The sequence below is a fragment of the Aotus nancymaae genome, unplaced genomic scaffold, assembly GCF_030222135.1.
Source record: "Aotus nancymaae isolate 86718 unplaced genomic scaffold, 86718_ANA_hifiasm-v0.15.2.pri h1tg000025l, whole genome shotgun sequence".
Classification (NCBI taxonomy): domain Eukaryota; kingdom Metazoa; phylum Chordata; class Mammalia; order Primates; family Aotidae; genus Aotus; species Aotus nancymaae.
Genome location: NW_026988438.1, coordinates 22,514,079 through 22,532,690, shown reverse-complemented (window position 1 = coordinate 22,532,690; position 18,612 = coordinate 22,514,079). Strand labels below are relative to the sequence as shown.

General features: G+C 40.4%; 1 long non-coding RNA gene across 1 annotated transcript in view; it reads right to left on the bottom strand.

The window, feature by feature from the left end:
- Nucleotides 1–4,990: 4,990 nt before the first annotated feature.
- LOC135276522 (uncharacterized) overlaps nt 4,991–18,612 on the bottom strand; it is a 36,806-nt gene continuing 23,184 nt past the window's right edge. The window contains exon 4 of the long non-coding RNA XR_010344066.1: nt 4,991–5,081. This is a non-coding gene — a long non-coding RNA (uncharacterized LOC135276522). The remainder of the gene's footprint in view (nt 5,082–18,612) is intronic.

The window sequence follows — 18,612 nt, the reverse complement described above, 5'->3', positions numbered from 1 at the left end:
CTATAAAGCCTGAACATTACCCCAGGATTGCTGGAGAGCCGCTAATTGTTTTATTGAAAGGAGTGATTTGATCAGATTTGGGTCTTAGCTCAAGGAACAGTGTGGAGGGTCAGACAGAGGCTTTCATGCAGGTAGGGAGGAGGAAGGGCATGGACCAGTTGAAGGGCTTGGACTGGGTGCATGGCAGTGAATGGAGAAGAATAAACAGATTCGAGAGACATCTCAGCTGACAAATGACAGAATCTTGTGAGAGGTTAATTAAACATGAAGATAGGGAGAAAAAAGTCGATAATCCACACAAAAAACTCTAAAATGGAGTTTAAGTGAGAATGTTTAAAGAAAGAGAAACCTGGGAGAAAGCGGCACCATGGAAGTCATGGAGAAAGGATGCGGGGAAGATGGTAAGCCGTCTCACACACTGCAGAGAGGTCAAGGAAGAGGTAGATTAGAAAGAGAAAGGGGCACTGAATTCCACTTACTTTGGTGGTTAGGATGGAAGTCATTAGTAACATTTGCATGGACGGCTTTAGGACCACAGTGGAGTACGTGGGAAGCGATAGAAGGGAAATGAAAGTAGTCTCTATCAAGAAATGTGCAAGTGAAAAAAAGCTATCTCTTTAGGGAGAAGCATAGTCTATGGAAAGTCTCTGGTTTATGTCTTAGTATGTTCAGGAAAAGGGCAACTTGTACAAATGAAGCAAATAATCCAGTTAGGAAGGGTTGACATTAAAGAGAAGATAAGCAGTTAGGCAAGGTCTCTTAGAAGACGGGAGATAAAAGCATTGATAACACACGTTAGAACTGGTCAGGATAACTTTTCTCTCTGCAATAGAAAGAAAAAAATGTAGAATTAGTAAACATGTAGGTGAGTGGAGAAACAACACAGAAAAGAAGTTGAAGGAATTCATGACTTGATGTCCTCTGTTTTCTTTGGGGATGAAAATGAGGGAAGAGGGAGAACAAAACAGCCTGTAGGCCATCCAAGGGCAAGAAACTGATTTAAAGGAAGAAAGAGTGGTAAAAGTGCAGGCATGAGAGGTTGTGACAGAAAAAGGAACTTACGACTTAAGGAATTTTTTAAATGTTTGTAAATTGTGGTAAAATACTGTGTTAGTCAAGGTTATTCAGAGAAACTGATCCAATAAATACAGAAAAAGAGAGAAAAATTATGAAGAACTGACTTACATAATTATGGAGGCTAAGTCCCATGATCTGCCATCTGCCAGCTGGAGACACAGGAAGGCTAATGGCATAATTCCAGCCAGACTTCCAAGGCATAAGACCCAGGGAAGCTGAGGATGTAAATCTCAATCTAAGGTCAGAAGAAGACTGATGTCCCAGCTCAATCAGGCAGGTAGGAAGGGGCAAATTCCTCCTTCCTCTGGCTTTCTTTCTATTCAGGCCCTCAACAGATTGGATGGTGCCCACTCACATAGGGGAGGGCAATCTACTGAGCCTCCTGATTCAAATGCCAATCCCATCTGGAAATACCCTGCTATGGTTTAGATATTTGTTCTATCCAAAGCTCATGTTGCAATTTAACTGCCATTGTAAAAGTATTAATAGGTGGTACCTTTAAGATGTGATTAGACCATGAGGACTCCATCCTCACAGGTGGGATTGGTGCTGTTATATATGAAAAACTTTGGCCCCCATCTCTCTCACCATGTGAAGCTTTCCACCATGTTAGGATGCAACAAGAAGGCCCTCACTAGATTCTGGCATTTTGATATTGGACTTCCCAGTCTCCTGAACTGTGAGCCAATAAATTTCTGTTTATTATAAATTACCCTATCTGTTGATAGTTTTAACTTATAAAATGACTTATTATTGAAAACATGGAGAATATGAAAATATAGAAAGAAAGAAATCACACATAGTTCTACCACTCAGTAACCATCATTGTTAATACTCTGGAGTATCTTTTTCCAGGTGTTTTTTTCATAAAGTGGCTTAATGAGGATACTTAATGTTGCTAGATGGGGATTCTCTGTTCATTTTCCTTTCAATGGCATTTAAGAAAAGTGCTGCTGCCATTCCCATCCACTCATTTTCATTTCTTCCATCTCCTTCTTCCTTATCACTATCTCTTGAAAAATTGCACTTTACTTTATTATTTTTTGCTCTCTGCCTCTAAGGGATGTTGCAGTCTTGCCAGTGCACCACAATGTAGCAATCTCTCATGGTGAGGTATACCCAGAGTTGTTTGTCTCAGGACCAAGAAAATTAAGAAGCATGGAGACAAAGGGTGAGGTTGGAGCCAAAGTTCAGTAAGCAAAAGAAAAATGCTCTCCACTGCCAAGAGGGAGCCCAGGAAAAAGTTGCCATTTTTCCAGTTGAATGCAAAGGCTTTTATAAGAAACTGATGATAGCTGAGCATTTTATCTGCAAAAGGTGAGAATTTCTGGTAGCTCCACCCTGTCCTCCTAGTGCACATGCAGGCCCTTAGCTTGAGTTATTTCATATCGCTTTGTTCCTCCTACTGTGTATGTGTCAGGGTATGGAATTTTCCATTGTGGGCATGTCTGGGCAAGTCAACTGTGTAGCCTTTCTTATCTGTGTGGCTGTGGCCCTGTCTTAGGCAAGCCACCCTGTGCTAGTTCCCTTATACATGCCTGCAAGGTGTTCTTTTTATTTTTTTCTCTTTTTGAGACGGAGTCTTGCTTTGTCACCAGGCTGGAGTGCAGTGGCACGATCTCAGATCACTGCAACCTCCGCCTCCCAGGTTCAAGCAATTCTCCTGTCTCAGCCTCCTGAGTAGCTGGGACTACAGGTGCATGCCACCACCCTCAGCTAATTTTTGTATTTTTAGTAGAGAGGGAGTTTCACCATGTTGGCCAAGATGGTCTCGATCTCTTGACCTCATGATCCACCTGCCTTGGCCTCCCAAAGTGCTGGGATTACAGGCATGTGCTGCTGCACCCAGCCAGGCTGTTCTTTTGTTTCAAAGAATTCAACCAAGGAGCTACCCTAACTGCCTGCCTGACTGGTTTCTTCCTTTCTCCTATCTTATTTCCTTCCTCAGGAGTAGAGACCCTAACTGCTGTTAGGAGGAATGGGGTGATGATTCTTCTAGCTACTTCCTGCTGGAAAGGGGCACTGTCTGGGAAACAGCAGTTAGGGTTTCTCCTGGGGCTGATCTAAGGACCTTTGGAAGACAGGTGCATCCATGTATGGTTTCACTTGTATTATCATCTGGAGTTTGATAGCCTTTAGGCAAGAAGAAACAAACAATTTGGGTTGTTAGAGGAAACAAGCAGGGGATAAGGACAACTTAAAAATCCCAAGGCTGCTGACATGTCCAGATAACTGGTGGCTACAGTTATGCCTGCTAATATTTGGGTACAAAGGGCTTGGCTTTAAGTAACTTCCTTGGTTTTATTTTTCCAAAGAAACCTCTGTGTTATGGGGACCCTATTTACTCTCATCACCGGGCAGGATTTGTAGGACAATTGCCCAGAACTAGAGTATTGATTCAGATTTGTACATTACCCATATTTTCTGAGCTGCAGTCAGATATTGCTGGTTGGCTTACAAGAATAAGCAGGTTTAGTTTAAAATGTAGGCAAAAACTTAAAAACAACCAATGAGATTAGAATTTAATGACAAGCATATTACAATTTTTGAAACATAATTTTTCTCTCTCCACTCCTCATTTTTGTTAAAAAACAAGTTATGATAGGACTGAGTTGTTTGCAAAATCAACTTTAGTTTTATACTTGGCTTGATTATTTGTACAAAGTGCAGCAAGAATAATTATTTTTACATAGGTTTTTAATTGGCTTTGATGAAACTGTTTTATAAGGAATCTCAGACAGAACTTTTTAGAGCAGAGCACAGGCATGTACTTGTACCCTCAAATATCTATGAGTTGGGTGAATTGGTCTCTTCTTGAGGTCCCAAGAACACAGCGTTCCTGGGCCCGTAGAAAGTGACATTGTTTACTCACCACAGGTTAGGAACACTCTATGAGGGCTATGTAGACAAGGTATGAGGCCAGTTTTCCTAAGGGGCTTTTACTGGCTCTGCAAGTCAAGCTTGATTCCTTAAAGGGAAGCACACCCTTTCAGTCAAAACCTTGAGAAAATAACCAGTTCCTCTAACTGTGCCCTCTTGTAAAAGAAAATGATTCTCATTGTGCTGATGCAAATAATTATATTGCCATGAGTTAAAAATAGTCACAAATAGTTTCCAAATTCTAGAGGAATCAGGCAGAGAGAAACAAATAAATATGCTCCAAATTTTGTTTACAGAAGTATACCTTACATAATTATTAAAGGCTGTAAATAGCTAGCTTAAGATAAGTTTCCTTGACTCCGAAAAACAAGGATCAGCAACATGTTAGGCAAAAAGGTTAAAAAGTCAGTTTTGTTAATGCTTGTTTTGCTTGATATTCATGAACATTTTAGCTCTTCATGAGTGAGTCCTGTACGTTTTCTTTTTATTCCATAATCTCCAAAGTTATCAGACACAATTTGAGAGCATGTGTCAAAATCCTATAGCTGATTATAAATCATCCTTTAAAGAGGATTAAAACAAGACAAGAATTGTGAATGGTGAAATGTCCAAGGTAGTTACAGTCAAGAATAAAACTGACAAAGAAATTTGATTATTTCTGTAGTTTATAATAACATAGTAACCTTAATTATGATTGCTAGCACATACTCAGACGTTAGAATTTTAGAAATCCCATACAGTTTTGGAACATATAATAATATTATTCACTAAAACACAACCTGAAGACGATTAAACATCATTTGGTCAATCCCATGTACCTAAACATGTTAAATAATTCTGTTTATCTCTCTTCTCGATGCTTCAGGGGCCTTCTGTAGCATTCAAAAGCTAGGAGTCAAAAGAGACAATTTTGAAACTGAAGTTTGATTTGGGGAAGCCTGTTAAATGTTAGAGGTTTAAAACACTTAATATTACAAAATACAATTCCAGATTACTAGAAGTTATTTATTATGCCAAAATGAGGACTCAAAAATTTTAAAACAAGGCAAAAACCTTTACTCATTAAGAGAGAAGGCTTAGCTTTCCAAACAGTTTGTCTCCTGTCTTCTCTTTCTTCTCTTTGGCTTTATCAAAAGTAACCTCACAGGTGAAACCAAGAAGCCTCAATTAAGGTTATAATTTCACCATGAGTGTATGAGGTACTTTCAAATGGGGTAGTAAGCAGCTTTTGAAACCACCATTGCAAAATTCTGACTAAGACAGTAAAAGAAATCTGACCTAACCAACTCCATCTTGCTTCTAGCCTCCAAGCTGTCCTTATTCAACTGAGAAACTAGTTGGAAGACAGGGTCCAAATAAGAGAAGGAGAATGATAGAAACAAGGGAGCCAGCTAGCGGAAGGAGCCATGGTGCCCAGCTCCAAAGATTACTCCAGGAGTTTGAAATGCATTGCCCAATTTTAGAGGCATTTTCAGGTAACCATCGGGTGGCATCTCATACCAGGCCAGAGTGGTTAGTGTAAAAACAGCACTCTTCTCCTGGAAAGGTAGATAGCCTGCCTTTTTTGGCAGTGAGGAGGTCTAACCTTGGTGGTTTTGAAGTGTAACTGCTGCTAAAGAATCTATCTGAGATTGGAGAGCAAGGATGGATTTTGCTATATCTTCTAGATTGTCTGATAGATCTTTAGAAAGAGCATGATAGTAAGACAAGGATGTGGACAGCCCTGCTATTCCTGTCCCTGTAGCAGTTGCAATTCCTAGTTCTGTTACCAGGGGTACTAGCTGCGTGGCTCTGCACTGATGAACTTGGGCTTGAATGGGGACTGGTAACCTTTGGTTCCCTGGGGCAATGTCTATTTTGGGGCTTAGAAAGACTAGGGTGCAGGTGCCAGTCCAGTTAGTGGGGAGGCAGAGGTAAGTTGAGGTCCCGCATAAGAAAAATATTCCTTGGCTGGATAAGCAGAACTGATTGTGTATATTGAAGAGGTGTGTGAGGTTATTATTTTCATGTTCCCATACACCCAGGGTTCCTGCTAAGATGGCCCCAGTGAGAGGCTAGAAAGCGGTTGCTGGGGTAAAGTGAATGGCTCCATTTGTTTGTTTTCCCACTGGAGGAGGTACTGTTTTGTTTCTACTAGGAGCCATTCAGAGGAGTGGCTAAAAGTGGGTATAAGAAGGCATTCATTAGTTGTGGGAGCTGTGTTGCAATAGGTCTGGGGTGAAGAGTCATGTAAGGGGTATGTCTGCCAACAAAAACCCTGTTTGTTAAGCAAAGAGGTGGTGCTGACTTTTAGGGGTCCTGTAAAGAAGACAGGTTGGCTAATGAAGCAGTCTGGGTTACCAGAAAGTTCTGATAGTCACTTGGGGCTTGGAGTTGTAAGGTAAAGTTGCACTGATGGGATAGTAGGTGGCCAAGAGGTAGGCCTGAGGATAGACTGTGATGGAAGCATAAAGGGGCCTGAAAAGTTAAAACAGTATTTGTGGTTACAGAACCATGTATGAGTTTGTTATTACCTGTGTATGGAGTGAGGTTAGAAATGTAGGAGCAAAGAATCTGTACGGCGTGTCCTGTCAGGGTATGTTTAGTCATGTCAGTGATGGAGAACTCAGCTAGTGACTGCATATTTAAGAGTTGGAAGGGACTTTTTCCTTCATAGTGAGGGTGATAGGTTAGTTGAGTAAGAACCCAAGTCTTTGCAGGTACAGGAATGGCAATATAAGTTATAGCTGATAGAGAGTTGCAAAGCCAGCAACCTTTTGCTAGGGTTGGGTTTGATTGGTTCAGCAAAGAATGGGTTAAGTTAAGGGTTTTGTAGAGGTAGGTGGGACTAATAGGAAGGGGAGGTGCAGTAATGTGGGGCAGCCGAGGGAGCAGGAGGAATAGACAGGCAAACAATGAGGGGGAAGGTAAACAGTTGTACTTCATTAGGGGAGAAGTCACACAGGGTACCTTAGAAAACAAGGTCATCTATTCACTCTAGAAGAGAGTTAAGGGTGGTAGCCTGGGGATGGAATCAGGAAATGTCTTGGCAAACAGAGTGGAGGAAGAGGGTTAAGTATTGAAATTCTTATATATATATATACTTGGTGGGGTCTGAGGGGAAAGAGCCTAGACACTGACTGATTTGGGAGAGGTCAGATAGAGAAAAAGGGACGTGCAACTGGACTATTCCTTTGTTGCCAGGCAACTTGTGAAGGCGAAACTGTTGGACAGGGGAGGGGGAGTTAGCCATGGGTGCCAGACCAAATTATAAGCCAGACTCGGTATGAGGTGGAGTGGTGATGGGAGGGGCATAAGGAGGTGGGTTGCAGGCAGAAGAAGAGGAGGAAGTCTTGAGGAGGGGGGATTAGGGCCTGGTTCAGACAGGCAGGGAGGAGAAAGTTCGGAAGAGTCAATGGACAAGGAGGATTCTGTGTCATTGGCAGAGGCAGGAGGTATGGATGGAAGGGAGAGAAGGAAAATTTGGGATGGGTTACACTGAGAGCAGAGATTAGGGAGAGATTGGAGTGTAAAAAATGCCTGAACGTAGGGTACTTCAGACCATTTGCTCATTCTATGACAAAAATTGTTTATGTGCCACAAAACAGAGAAATCAAAAGTGCCATTTTCTGGCCATTGGGAGCCATTGTCTAATTTACATTGAGACCAGGCCATGTTACAGAAAAAAATTAGATATTTAGGTTTTAGTTCAGATAAAAGCTAAAGGAGTTTGAGGTTCTTAAGGATACAGGCCAAAGGGGAAGTGGGGGGGATGGAGGGAAGAAGGTTGCTCATAATAGACTAGAGAGGGTTGGGGAGAAAGAGACGAGGAGGAGAGCAACGACTAGGATCCTCAGTTGGGTGTCCCCAACTGGGGTCCTGGGCTGTATGACTGGTGAAAGGACAAGGCGGGCATCCTGCTATTGGCCAGACACCAAGGGAAGACTGTCTTCCCAAGGAGAGTCTGTGACCAATGTTGGATTTTTTTCAATACATGGATAGGAGGTGTCCTCTTCATCTCTATTTAAGAAGAGAAAAAGTTTAGAGGGAAATGAAGTTTGCTTACTGATGTGAAGATAAAGGACAGGGGCTTCACAGGCTGGTCTGAGGTACCAAAGACAAGGTAGTCTCTTCAAGGAAGGAGAGCAGGGATAGGAGACAGATCCCCTGAAGGAGTTCTCCTATCTTGGGCTTCAGCACCAAATGTTAAATGCACATCCGATTGAAGAGACAACCTAAACAGACTTTGTGTGAGCAAGAAGGCTGTTTATTCACTCAAGTGCGAGCAGGCTGAGTCTGAAAAGGGAGTCAGCATGGAGGTAAGCCTGATCTCAGGCTTTATAGTCTGGGGACACGAGTGGAAAGTTACAGCTCAGGTTTGGTTGTTGTTGACTCAGTAGGTTGATCGGTTAGCTGGAACAGGAACCTGCTGTTCTTCATTTTTTTGGTTTTCCTCTTGCTTCAGACTTTCAGGCTCCAGGGAGCCATCTGGAGGCATACGTGTGGGTTACAGAGTTCATAATGGCTTGACAGTAGTGCTGCCATAATTGGGGGACCTAGCATCACCCAGAGCTCTTTGTCTCAGGATCAAGAGAATTAAGGAGCATGGACACAAAGGGTGAGGTGGAGCAAAAGCTTAATAAGTAAAAGAAAAAAGCTCTCCACTGCCAAGAGAGGGCCCAAAAGAGAGTTGCTGTTTTTACAGCTGAATTCAAAGGCTTTTAAAAGAAACTGATGATAGCTGGACATCTCATCTGTAAAAGGCAGGAATTTGTGGTAGCTCCACGCTGTCCTCCTAGTGCACATGCAGGCCCTTAGCTTGAATTACTCCATATTGCTTTGTTCCCCTTACTGTGCATGTGTCAGAAGATGGAATTTTCCATTGTAGGCATGTCTAGGCAAGTCACCTGTGTAGCCTTTCTTATCTGTGCAAATGTGGGCACATCATAGGCAAGCCCCCCTGTGCAAATTTCCTTATCTGTACCTGCAGGCTGTTCTTTTGTTTGAAAGAATTCAACCAAAGACGTGCCCTAACCACCTGCCTGACTGGTTTCTACCTTTCTCCTCTCTCAGTGACACCAACAGGCCTGAAGCATTATATAGTCTCACTGGTATTCAAGGACCAAGATGTTGATGATCATCATGCTATAAGGAATCACTGTTTAGTATATTTATGATATCAGGCTCAATAATTAGATGAAAGTCAAAATGAACCACCTTGGCAAAAATTACAGCCATGAGAAAATTATGGCAGTGAAAGAGATCTGATTTAACCAACCTCCACTTTGCCTTTAGCTGGCCTTAATTATTACTGGGCTTAAGTCAAGATAAATTTTGTAAAGCTAATGAGAGAACACCAGGCTAAGAGGACAGAGGTGCCAGAATTCTATGAAGGTGTAGACATAAACCAGTCATTATTCTGGAGGTAACAAGATATGCAACTTCCCCAATTATTCCTGCAGAGAACATCACTATTGTAAAACCTAAGTTTGGCCTTTTGAGATATTTTTTCCGGATTTTTGGCATGTCTGACGACCAGTGGCTCCACCTGGGTCTGCCAAGCACTCCTGTGGCCCCACTCAGAAGGGACGCAGAGCAAGAGGACAGCTTCAGCTCCCTGTGATTTTGTCTCCAACCCAACCATTCAGAACTCCCTATACCCTAGCCCCCTGTCCACCAAACTACCTTTGAAAAGCCTTAACCTAAAAGCCTTCAATGAGATTAATTTGAGTAATAACTCCATGACTGGTTTAGGAAGCATCTTTTAATGTTTCAGAAATTTCTGTTAAGGCCAGGCACTGTGGCTCACACCTGTAATCTCAGTGCTTTGGGAAGCAGAGGCAGGAGCATCACTTGGGCCCAGGAGTTTGAGACCAGCCTGGGCAACATAGGGAGACCCTGTTTCTACAAAGAAAAGATATTTTTAAAATTTGCATTTTGTTCTGCAAGCAAGTTCTAGAAAAAAATAAATTAAAAAAATTAGCTGTGTGTGGTTTTGAATACGTATAGTCCCAGGTAGGGCCAGGGAGCTCAAAGCTGCAGTGAGGTATGTGGTGCCACTGCACTTCAGCCTGGGCAATAGAACAAGACTGTCTCTAAAAACAATTAACAAAAAAATAAATTTTTATTAATTAGTTATTTCTCAAATCAAGAATATTCAAAACCTGCATTTTACATATTCAAAATCTATAAAATGTAGCTTATCTTTTTTCTTTAAGATATGGAGGTTGCTTTTTCTATTTTGTGAACATCTTTCTATTCTCCTAAATTTTTTCTCTTCTCCATAAAATTAAATTTACTGTTGAAATTGCATCCTTCTATAAATTCAGATTGTTTACAATTATGGGTTTGGAAATTAGCCGTTTAAATTTGCAATTGTTTTTCTCTTGTATTTTTAAAACTAAAAAATAAGAATATTGTGGGGAAAAGGAAACAAAAATTTTACAGATGCCTATATTTAATAATTCTTTTCATTATGAAATTGAGATATAATTTACACATCATAGCATTTACCCTTTTGGTTATACAATCCATAGTTCTTAAAATACATAATATGGTCGCACATTTGGCCAACAGTCATTAATATCTAATTCTGGAATATTTTAACTAATCCAAAAAGAAACTGTATGTTCATTAGCAGTCACTCACCATTCCACTCTCCTCTCAGTTTTCTGTTCCTATGGATTTACCTACTTTAGATATTTCACAGAAATGGAATCTTACAATATGTAACTTTTTGAGTTTGGCTTCTTTTACTAAGTGTAAAAGAAGTGTATTTTTACAAGGTAAATGCATATTGTAGCATGTATCAATACTTTGCTCCCTTTTGTGGCTTAATAATGTTCCATTGTATGGATATACCAAAATTTGTTTATCCATCTGTTTATGGTCATATGGGTTGTTTCTACCTCTTGCTATTGAGAAAAGTGATGAAATTGATAATGTATAAGTATTTGTATGAGTGCCTGTTAAATTTCTTGGGCATATAGACCTAGGAGTGAAATTGCTGGGCCATAAATTCTATTTAACGTTTTGAGGAAGGGGGTGGTACCAAGATGGCCGAGAGACAGCAACACTGGAATGCAGCTCCCAGCAAATGAGACGCAGAGGGCTAGAGGACTTCACAATTCCAAACGAGGTGCTGGGTTCATTTCAGTGGGACTGATAGGACACTGAAAATAGCCCAGGGAGTGAGCTGCAGGGCGAGAACCTCTCAGGGGGGCAAACCAAGACAGGGCAGGGTGTGTCCCAACCTGGAAGGTGCAGCCAGCTCGGAGGGTTGGGGGACTTCACCCCCTCAGTGCTCTGATTCGGATCCTGTGCTTACCTCATCCCTCCTGCAACCCACGGGCCATGAGAGCCCTGCCAGACTGAGGGGTACTGTCAGTTGTCGATGCAAATCTGAGCTGTGGCTCCCCACGGCAAGTTGTCGCAAGGACCTGGGCAGAAGTTTGAACTAATGCCAGCAGGCCGGACTGTCCCACAGAAAGACAGAGTTGAATGCAGGGAAACAGGCCATAAGGCCAGCAGGCCCCACCCCCACAGAACTCAAACTGAAGCCCTCGCTAGAGAACTTGGTAGCAAATACACTAGTTTGATCCCAACCAGGAAGATTGAGTTCGGGAAAGGAGAGACGCCATTGAGAAGGGAGGGCCAATCTCACCTGCAAACAAACGCCAGGGAAGGACCACCCATCCAGCAATGTGACTGAATCCAAGAGAGCCCAGCAATGCCCTCTACAGGCCAAAAAAAGATATAGCTCCAACTGCAACAGAAAGGACATCCACTCAGATTCCTCCCGAAATCACCAACTTCAAAGATCACAGGGAGATAAAACCATGAAGATGGGAAAAAAAACAGCGAAAAAAGGATGAAACCATCAAAGACCAGAACACCTCTTCTCCTCCAGGGATCACAACTCCTCACCATCAAGGGAACAAAAAAAGACAGAGAATGAATTTGATGAATTGACAGAAGCAGGCTTCAGAAGGTGGGTAATAGCAAACTTCTCTGAGATAAAAGACCATGTTCTAACCCAATGCAAAGAAACTAAGAACTTGAAAAAAATTTAGATGAAATGCTAACTAGAATAACCAGCCTAGAGAAGAATATAGACGACTTGATGGAGCTGAAAAACACAGCACGAGAACTTCGTGAGGCATACGTAAGTTTCACCAGCCAAGTCGATCAGGCAGAAGGGTATCAGAGATAGAAGATAAAATCAATGAAATAAAAGGAGAAGGAAAAATTAGAGAAAAAAGAGTGAAAAAAAATGAACAAAGCCTCCAAGAACTATGGGATTATGTGAAAAGACCTAATCTACGCCTGATCTGCATACCTGAATGTGAGAGGGAGAACGAATCCAAGTTGGAAAACACTCTTCAAGATATTATCCAAGAGAACTTCCTCAACCTAACAAGGCAGGCCAACATTCAAATCCAGGAAATACAGAGAACACCACAAACATATTCCTCAAGAAGAGCAAGCTCAAGGCACATAATTGTCAGATTCACCAGGGTTGAAATGAAGGAAAAAATCCTAAGGGCAGCCAGAGAGAAAGGTCGAGTCACCCACAAAGGAAAGACCATCAAACTTACAGAGGATCTCTCAGCAGAAACCCGACAAGCTAGAAGGGAGTGGGGGCCAATATTCAACATCCTTAAAGAAAAGAACTTTCAACCCAGAATTTCACATCTGGCCAAACTGAGCTTCATAAGTGAAGGAGAAATAAAATCCTTTACGGACAAGCAATTGCTGAGAAAGTTTGTCGCTACAAGACCTGCCTTAGAAGAGCTACGGAAGGAAGTGCTAAACAGGGAAAGGAACAACCAGTACCAGCCACTGCAAAAACCTACCAAATGGTAAAGAACAAGGACGCAATGAAGAAACCGTGTCAACTAACGGGCAAAACAACCAGCCAGTAACAAAATGGCAGGACCAAATTCAAACATAACAATATTAACATTGAATGTAAATGGCCTAAATGCCCCAATCAAAAGACACAGACTGGCAAACTGGATAAAAAATCAAGGCCCATTGGTGTGCTGTATTCAGAAGACCCATCTCACATGCAAAGACTCACATAGTCTCAAAATAACGGGATGTAAGAAGATTTACCAAGCAAATGGAGAGCAAAAAAAAAGCAGGGATAGCAATACTAGTCTCTGGTAAAATGGACTTTAAACCAACAAAGATCAAAAGAGATAAAGAATGGCATTACATAATGGTAAAAGGATCAATGCAACAAGAAGAGCTAACTATATTAAATATATATGCACCCAATACAGGAACACCCAAATACATAAAGCAAGTTCTTAACGACCTACAAAGAGACTTAGACTCCCGCACAATAATAGTGGGAGACTTTAACACTCCACTGACAATATTGGACAGATCAATGAGACAGAAGTCAACAAGCATATCCAGGACTTGAATGCAGATCTGGACCAAGAGGACCTAATAGACGTTTACAGGACACTCCATCCCAAATCCACAGAATACACATTCTTCTCAGCACCACGTTGCACTTACCCCAAAATTGACCACATAATTGGAAGTAAATCAATCCTCAGCAAATGCAAAAGAATAGAAATCGTAACAGTCTCGCAGACCACAGTGCAAACAAATTAGAATTCAGGATTAAGAAAAGCACACAAAACCACACAATCACATGGAAACTGAACAACTTGCTCCTCAATGATGAATGGATAAACAATGAAAATGAAGGCAGAAATAAAAATGTTCTTCAAAACCAGTAAGAATGAAGACACAGTGTACCAGATCCTATGGGACACATTTAAAGCAGTGTCTAGAGGGAAATTTATACCAATAAATGCCCACATGAGAGAAAAGGAAAGATCTAAAATTTACACCCTATCATAAAAATTGAAAGAGCTAGAGGAGCAAGATCAAAAAAGCCCAAAAGCAAGCAGAAGACAAGAAATAACTAAGATCAGAGCAGAACAGAAAGAGACAGAGATACAAAAAACCCTTCAAAAAATCAGTGAATCCAGGAGCTGGTTTTTTGAAAAGATCAACAAAATAGACAGACCGCTAGCTAGATTAATAAAAAAAGAAAAGAGAGAAGAATCAAATAGATGCAATAAAAAATGATAAAGGGGAGATCACCACCGATTCCTTGGAAATACAAACTACCATCAGAGATTACAACAAACAACTCTATGCATATAAACCAGTAAATCTGGAAGAAATGGATAAATTCCTGGACACTTGCACACTCCCAAGACTAAGCCAAGAAGAAGTTGAAACCCTGAACAGACCAATAACAAGGTCTGAAGTCGAGGCAGCAATTAATAGCCTACCAACCAAAAAGTCTAGGTCCAGACGGGTTCACAGCTGAATTCTACCAGACATACAAAGAGGAGCTGGTACCATTCCTGTTAAAACTCTCCCAAACAATACAAAAAGAGGGAATCCTCCCTAACTCTTTCTATGAGACCAACATCATCCTGATACCAAAATCTAGCAGAGACACAACTAAAAAAGAAAACCACAGGCCAATATCCATGATGAACATTGATGCAAAAATCTTCAATAAAATACTGGCAAACCAAATCCAACAGCACATCAAAAAGCTTATCCACCAAGATCAAGTAGGCTTCATCCCAGGGATGCAAGGCTGGTTCAACATACACAAATCTGTAAACGTAATCCATTACATAAACAGAACCAAAGATAAAAACCACATGATTATCTCAATAGATGCAGAGAAGGCCTTTGACAAAATTCAACAGCTCTTTATGCTAAAAACTCTCAATAAACCAGGCATTGATGGAACGTATCTCAAAATGATAAAAGCTATTTACGACAAACCCACAGCCAATATCATACTGAATAGGCAAAAACTAGAAGCATTCCCTTTAAAAACTGGCACTAGACAAGGATGTCCTCTCTCACCACTCCTATTCAATATAGTATTGGAAGTTCTATCCAGAGCAATTAGGCAAGAAAAAGAAATAAAGGGCATTAAATTAGGAAAAGAAGAAGTCAAATTGTCCCCATTTGCAGATGACATGAACATCTATTTAGAAGACCCCATCATATCAGCCCAAAACCTCCTTAAGCTGATAAGCAACTTTGGCAAAGTCTCAGGATACAAAATCAATGTGCAGAAATCACAAGCATTCCTATACACCAATAACAGACAAACAGAGAGCCAAATCATTAGTGAACTCCCATTTACAATTGCTACAAAGAGAATAAAATACCTAGGAATACAATTAACAAGGGATGTAAAAGATCTCTTCAAGGACAACTACAAACCACTGATCAAGAAAGTAAGAGAGGACACAAACAAATGGAGAAACATTCTATGCTCATGGATAGGAAGAATCAATATCGTGAAAATGGCCATACTGCCCAAAGTAATTTATAGATTCAATGCTATCCCCATCAAGCTACCAATGACCTTCCTCACAGAACTGGAGAAAACCACTTTAAACTTCATATGAACCAAAAGAGAGCCCGCATAACCAAGACAATCCTAAGCAAAAAGAACAAAGCTGGAGGCATCAAACTACACTACAAGGCTACAGTAATCAAAACAGTATGGTACTGGTACCAAAACAGAGATATAGACCAATGAAACAGAACAGAGGCCTCAAAAATAACACCAAACATCTACAACTATCTGATCTTTGACAAACCTGACAAAAACAAGCAATGGGAAAAGGATTCCCTGTTTAATAAATGGTGCTGGGAAAACTGGCTAGCCATATGCAGGAAGCTGAAACTGGACCCCTTCTTTACACCTTATACAAAAATTAACTCCAGATAGATTAAAGATTTGAACATAAGAACTGACACCATAAAAACCCTAGCAGAAAACCTACGCAACACCATTCAGGAAATAGGCACAAGCAAGGACTTCATGACTAAAACAGCAAAAGCAATGGCAACAAAAGCCAAAATAGAAAAATAGGATCTAATTAAACTTAACAGCTTCTGCACAGCAAAAGAAACAATTATTAAACTGGCAACCAATAGAATGGGAAAAAAATTTTGCAATCTACCCATCTGACAAAGGGCTAATATCCAGAATCTACAAAGAATTAAAGCAGATTTACAAGAAACAAATAAACAAACCCATTCAAAAGTGGGTGAAGGATATGAACAGACACTTTTCAAAAGAAGACAAATATGTGGCCAACAAACATATGAAAAAATGCTCATCGTCATTGGTCATTAGAGAAATGCAAATCAAAACCACACTGAAATACCATCTCACACCAGTCAGAATGGCAATCATTGAAAAATCTGGAGACAACAGATGCTGGAGAGGATGTGGAGAAAAAGGAACATTTTATGTTGTTGGTGGGAGTGTAAATTAATTCAACCATTATGGAAGACAGTGTGGCCATTCCTCAAAGATCTAGAAATAGAAATTCCATTTGACCTAGCAATCCCATTACTGGGTATATACCCAAAGGATTATAAATCATTCTATTATAAAGACACATACACACATATGTTAATTGCAGTGCTGTTTACAATAGCAAAGACCTGGAAAAAACACAAATACCCATCAATGATAGACTGGACAAAGAAAATGTGGCACACATACACCATGGAATACTATGCAGCCATAATAAATGACAAGTTTGTGTCCTTTGTAGAGACATGGATGAATCTAGAAACCATCATTCTCAGCAAACTGACACAAGAATAGAAAAAAACACCACGTTTTCACTCATAGGCAGGTGGTGAACAATGAGAACACTTGGGCAGAGAGAAGGGAACAACACTCATAGGGCTAGGTGGAGGGGGGAAAAAGGGGAGGGGAGGGAAGGGACAGTGAGGGGGGGTGGGGAGGATGGGGAGGGATAAAACCAGGAGAAATGCCTAAATGCGAGGATGGAGACAGCAAATCACCATAGCATGTATGTATCTATGCAACAATACTGCAGGATGCAGGATGTGCACATGCACCCCAGAGCCCAAATACAAGAAAAAACAAAACCAACAAACAAAAAAAAACAACTTTTTTTTTACTAATCATAAAAAAAAGTTTTGAGGAACTGCCCATTTTTTCCATAGAAGCTGTACCATTTTACTTCCAAACAGTAATATACAAGGATTCCAATTTCTTCGCATCTCTAACTAGGGCATCCTCTCTAACACTTATTTTACTCTAATACCCATCTTAGGTATGAAGAGGTATCTTAATGTGGTCTGGATTTGCAGTCCCTTAGTGACTAATGACATTGATCATCTTTCATCTACTTATTGGACATTTGCGTGTCTTCTTTAGAAAAATGTCTTTTCAAGTCCTTTGCCAATTTTTATAATCAGGTTATTTGTATTTTTGCCGTTAATTTATAAGAGTTTCTTTTAATATATTCTAGATTTTAAAGCCTCACATCCGTGGTCCTCAACCTTTTTGGAACCAGGAACCGATTTCGCAGAAGACAATTCTTCCATGGGTGGGGGTTCAGGGGAATGGTTTCAGGATGAAACTGCTCCACTTCAGATTATCAGGCATAGATTCTCATAAGGAGTGCACAACCTAGATCCCTTGCATGCATAATTCACACTGTTCACAATAGGGTTTGCACTCCTAGGAGAATCTAAAAACACCATTAATCTGACATGAGGCAGAGTTCAGGCAGTAATACTACTCACTCTACAACTTACCTCCTGCAGTGTGGTCCAGTACCTAACGGGTCATGGACAGATACTGGTCCGTGGCCTGGGGGTTGGAGACCCCTACCTTATTTTATATATCATAAGAAAATATATATTTTCCCATAGTGTAGGCAGTATTTTTAATTTTTAATTTTTGTGGGTAGGTACATATGATTTATAGCATACATGAGAAATTTTGATACAGGCATTCAGTGTCTACAAATCACATCAGGGTAACTGAGGTATCCATCACCTCAAGCATCTACCATTTTTTTGTGTTACAAACATTCCAATTATACTCTTTTAGTTATTTTTAAATGTACAATATATTATTCATTGACTGTAGTAACCTTGTTGTGCTATCAACTACTAGATCTTATTCATCCTATCTATGTTTGTACCCATTAACCATCCCCACTACCCCTTCATTCCTACTACCCTTCCCAGCCTCTGATAACCATCCTTCTACTTTCTATCTCCATAAGTTCACTGTTTTAATTTTCAGCTCCCACAAATAAGTGAAAATATGTAAAGTTTGTCTTTCTGTGCCAGGCTTATACTGCTTAACACAATAACCTCCAATTCCAATTCCATCCATGTTGTCACAGATTATGGGATCTTTTTCTTTTTTTATGGCTAAACAGTACTCCACTGTGCACACATTTTTAAAAATCCATTCACCTGTTGATGGAAACTTAGCAAGCAACTTACCTTGCTTCCAAATCTTAGCTATTGTGAATAGTGCTGCAATAAACATTGGATGCAGATATCTCTTTGCTATACTGATTTCCTTTCTTTTGAATATATACCTAGCAGTGAGATTGCTGGATCATACGGTGTTTCTATTTTTAATTTAAGGAAATTCCATACTATTCTCCATAGTGGGTGTACTGATTGGTATTTGACAAGGTACAAGAGTTCCATTTTCTCCACATCTTTGCAGTATTGGATATTGCCTTTCTTTTGTGTAAAAGTCATTTAAAAATGTCTATTAGGTGAAATAAAATATTAATTTATATTTGGTAGTAAAGG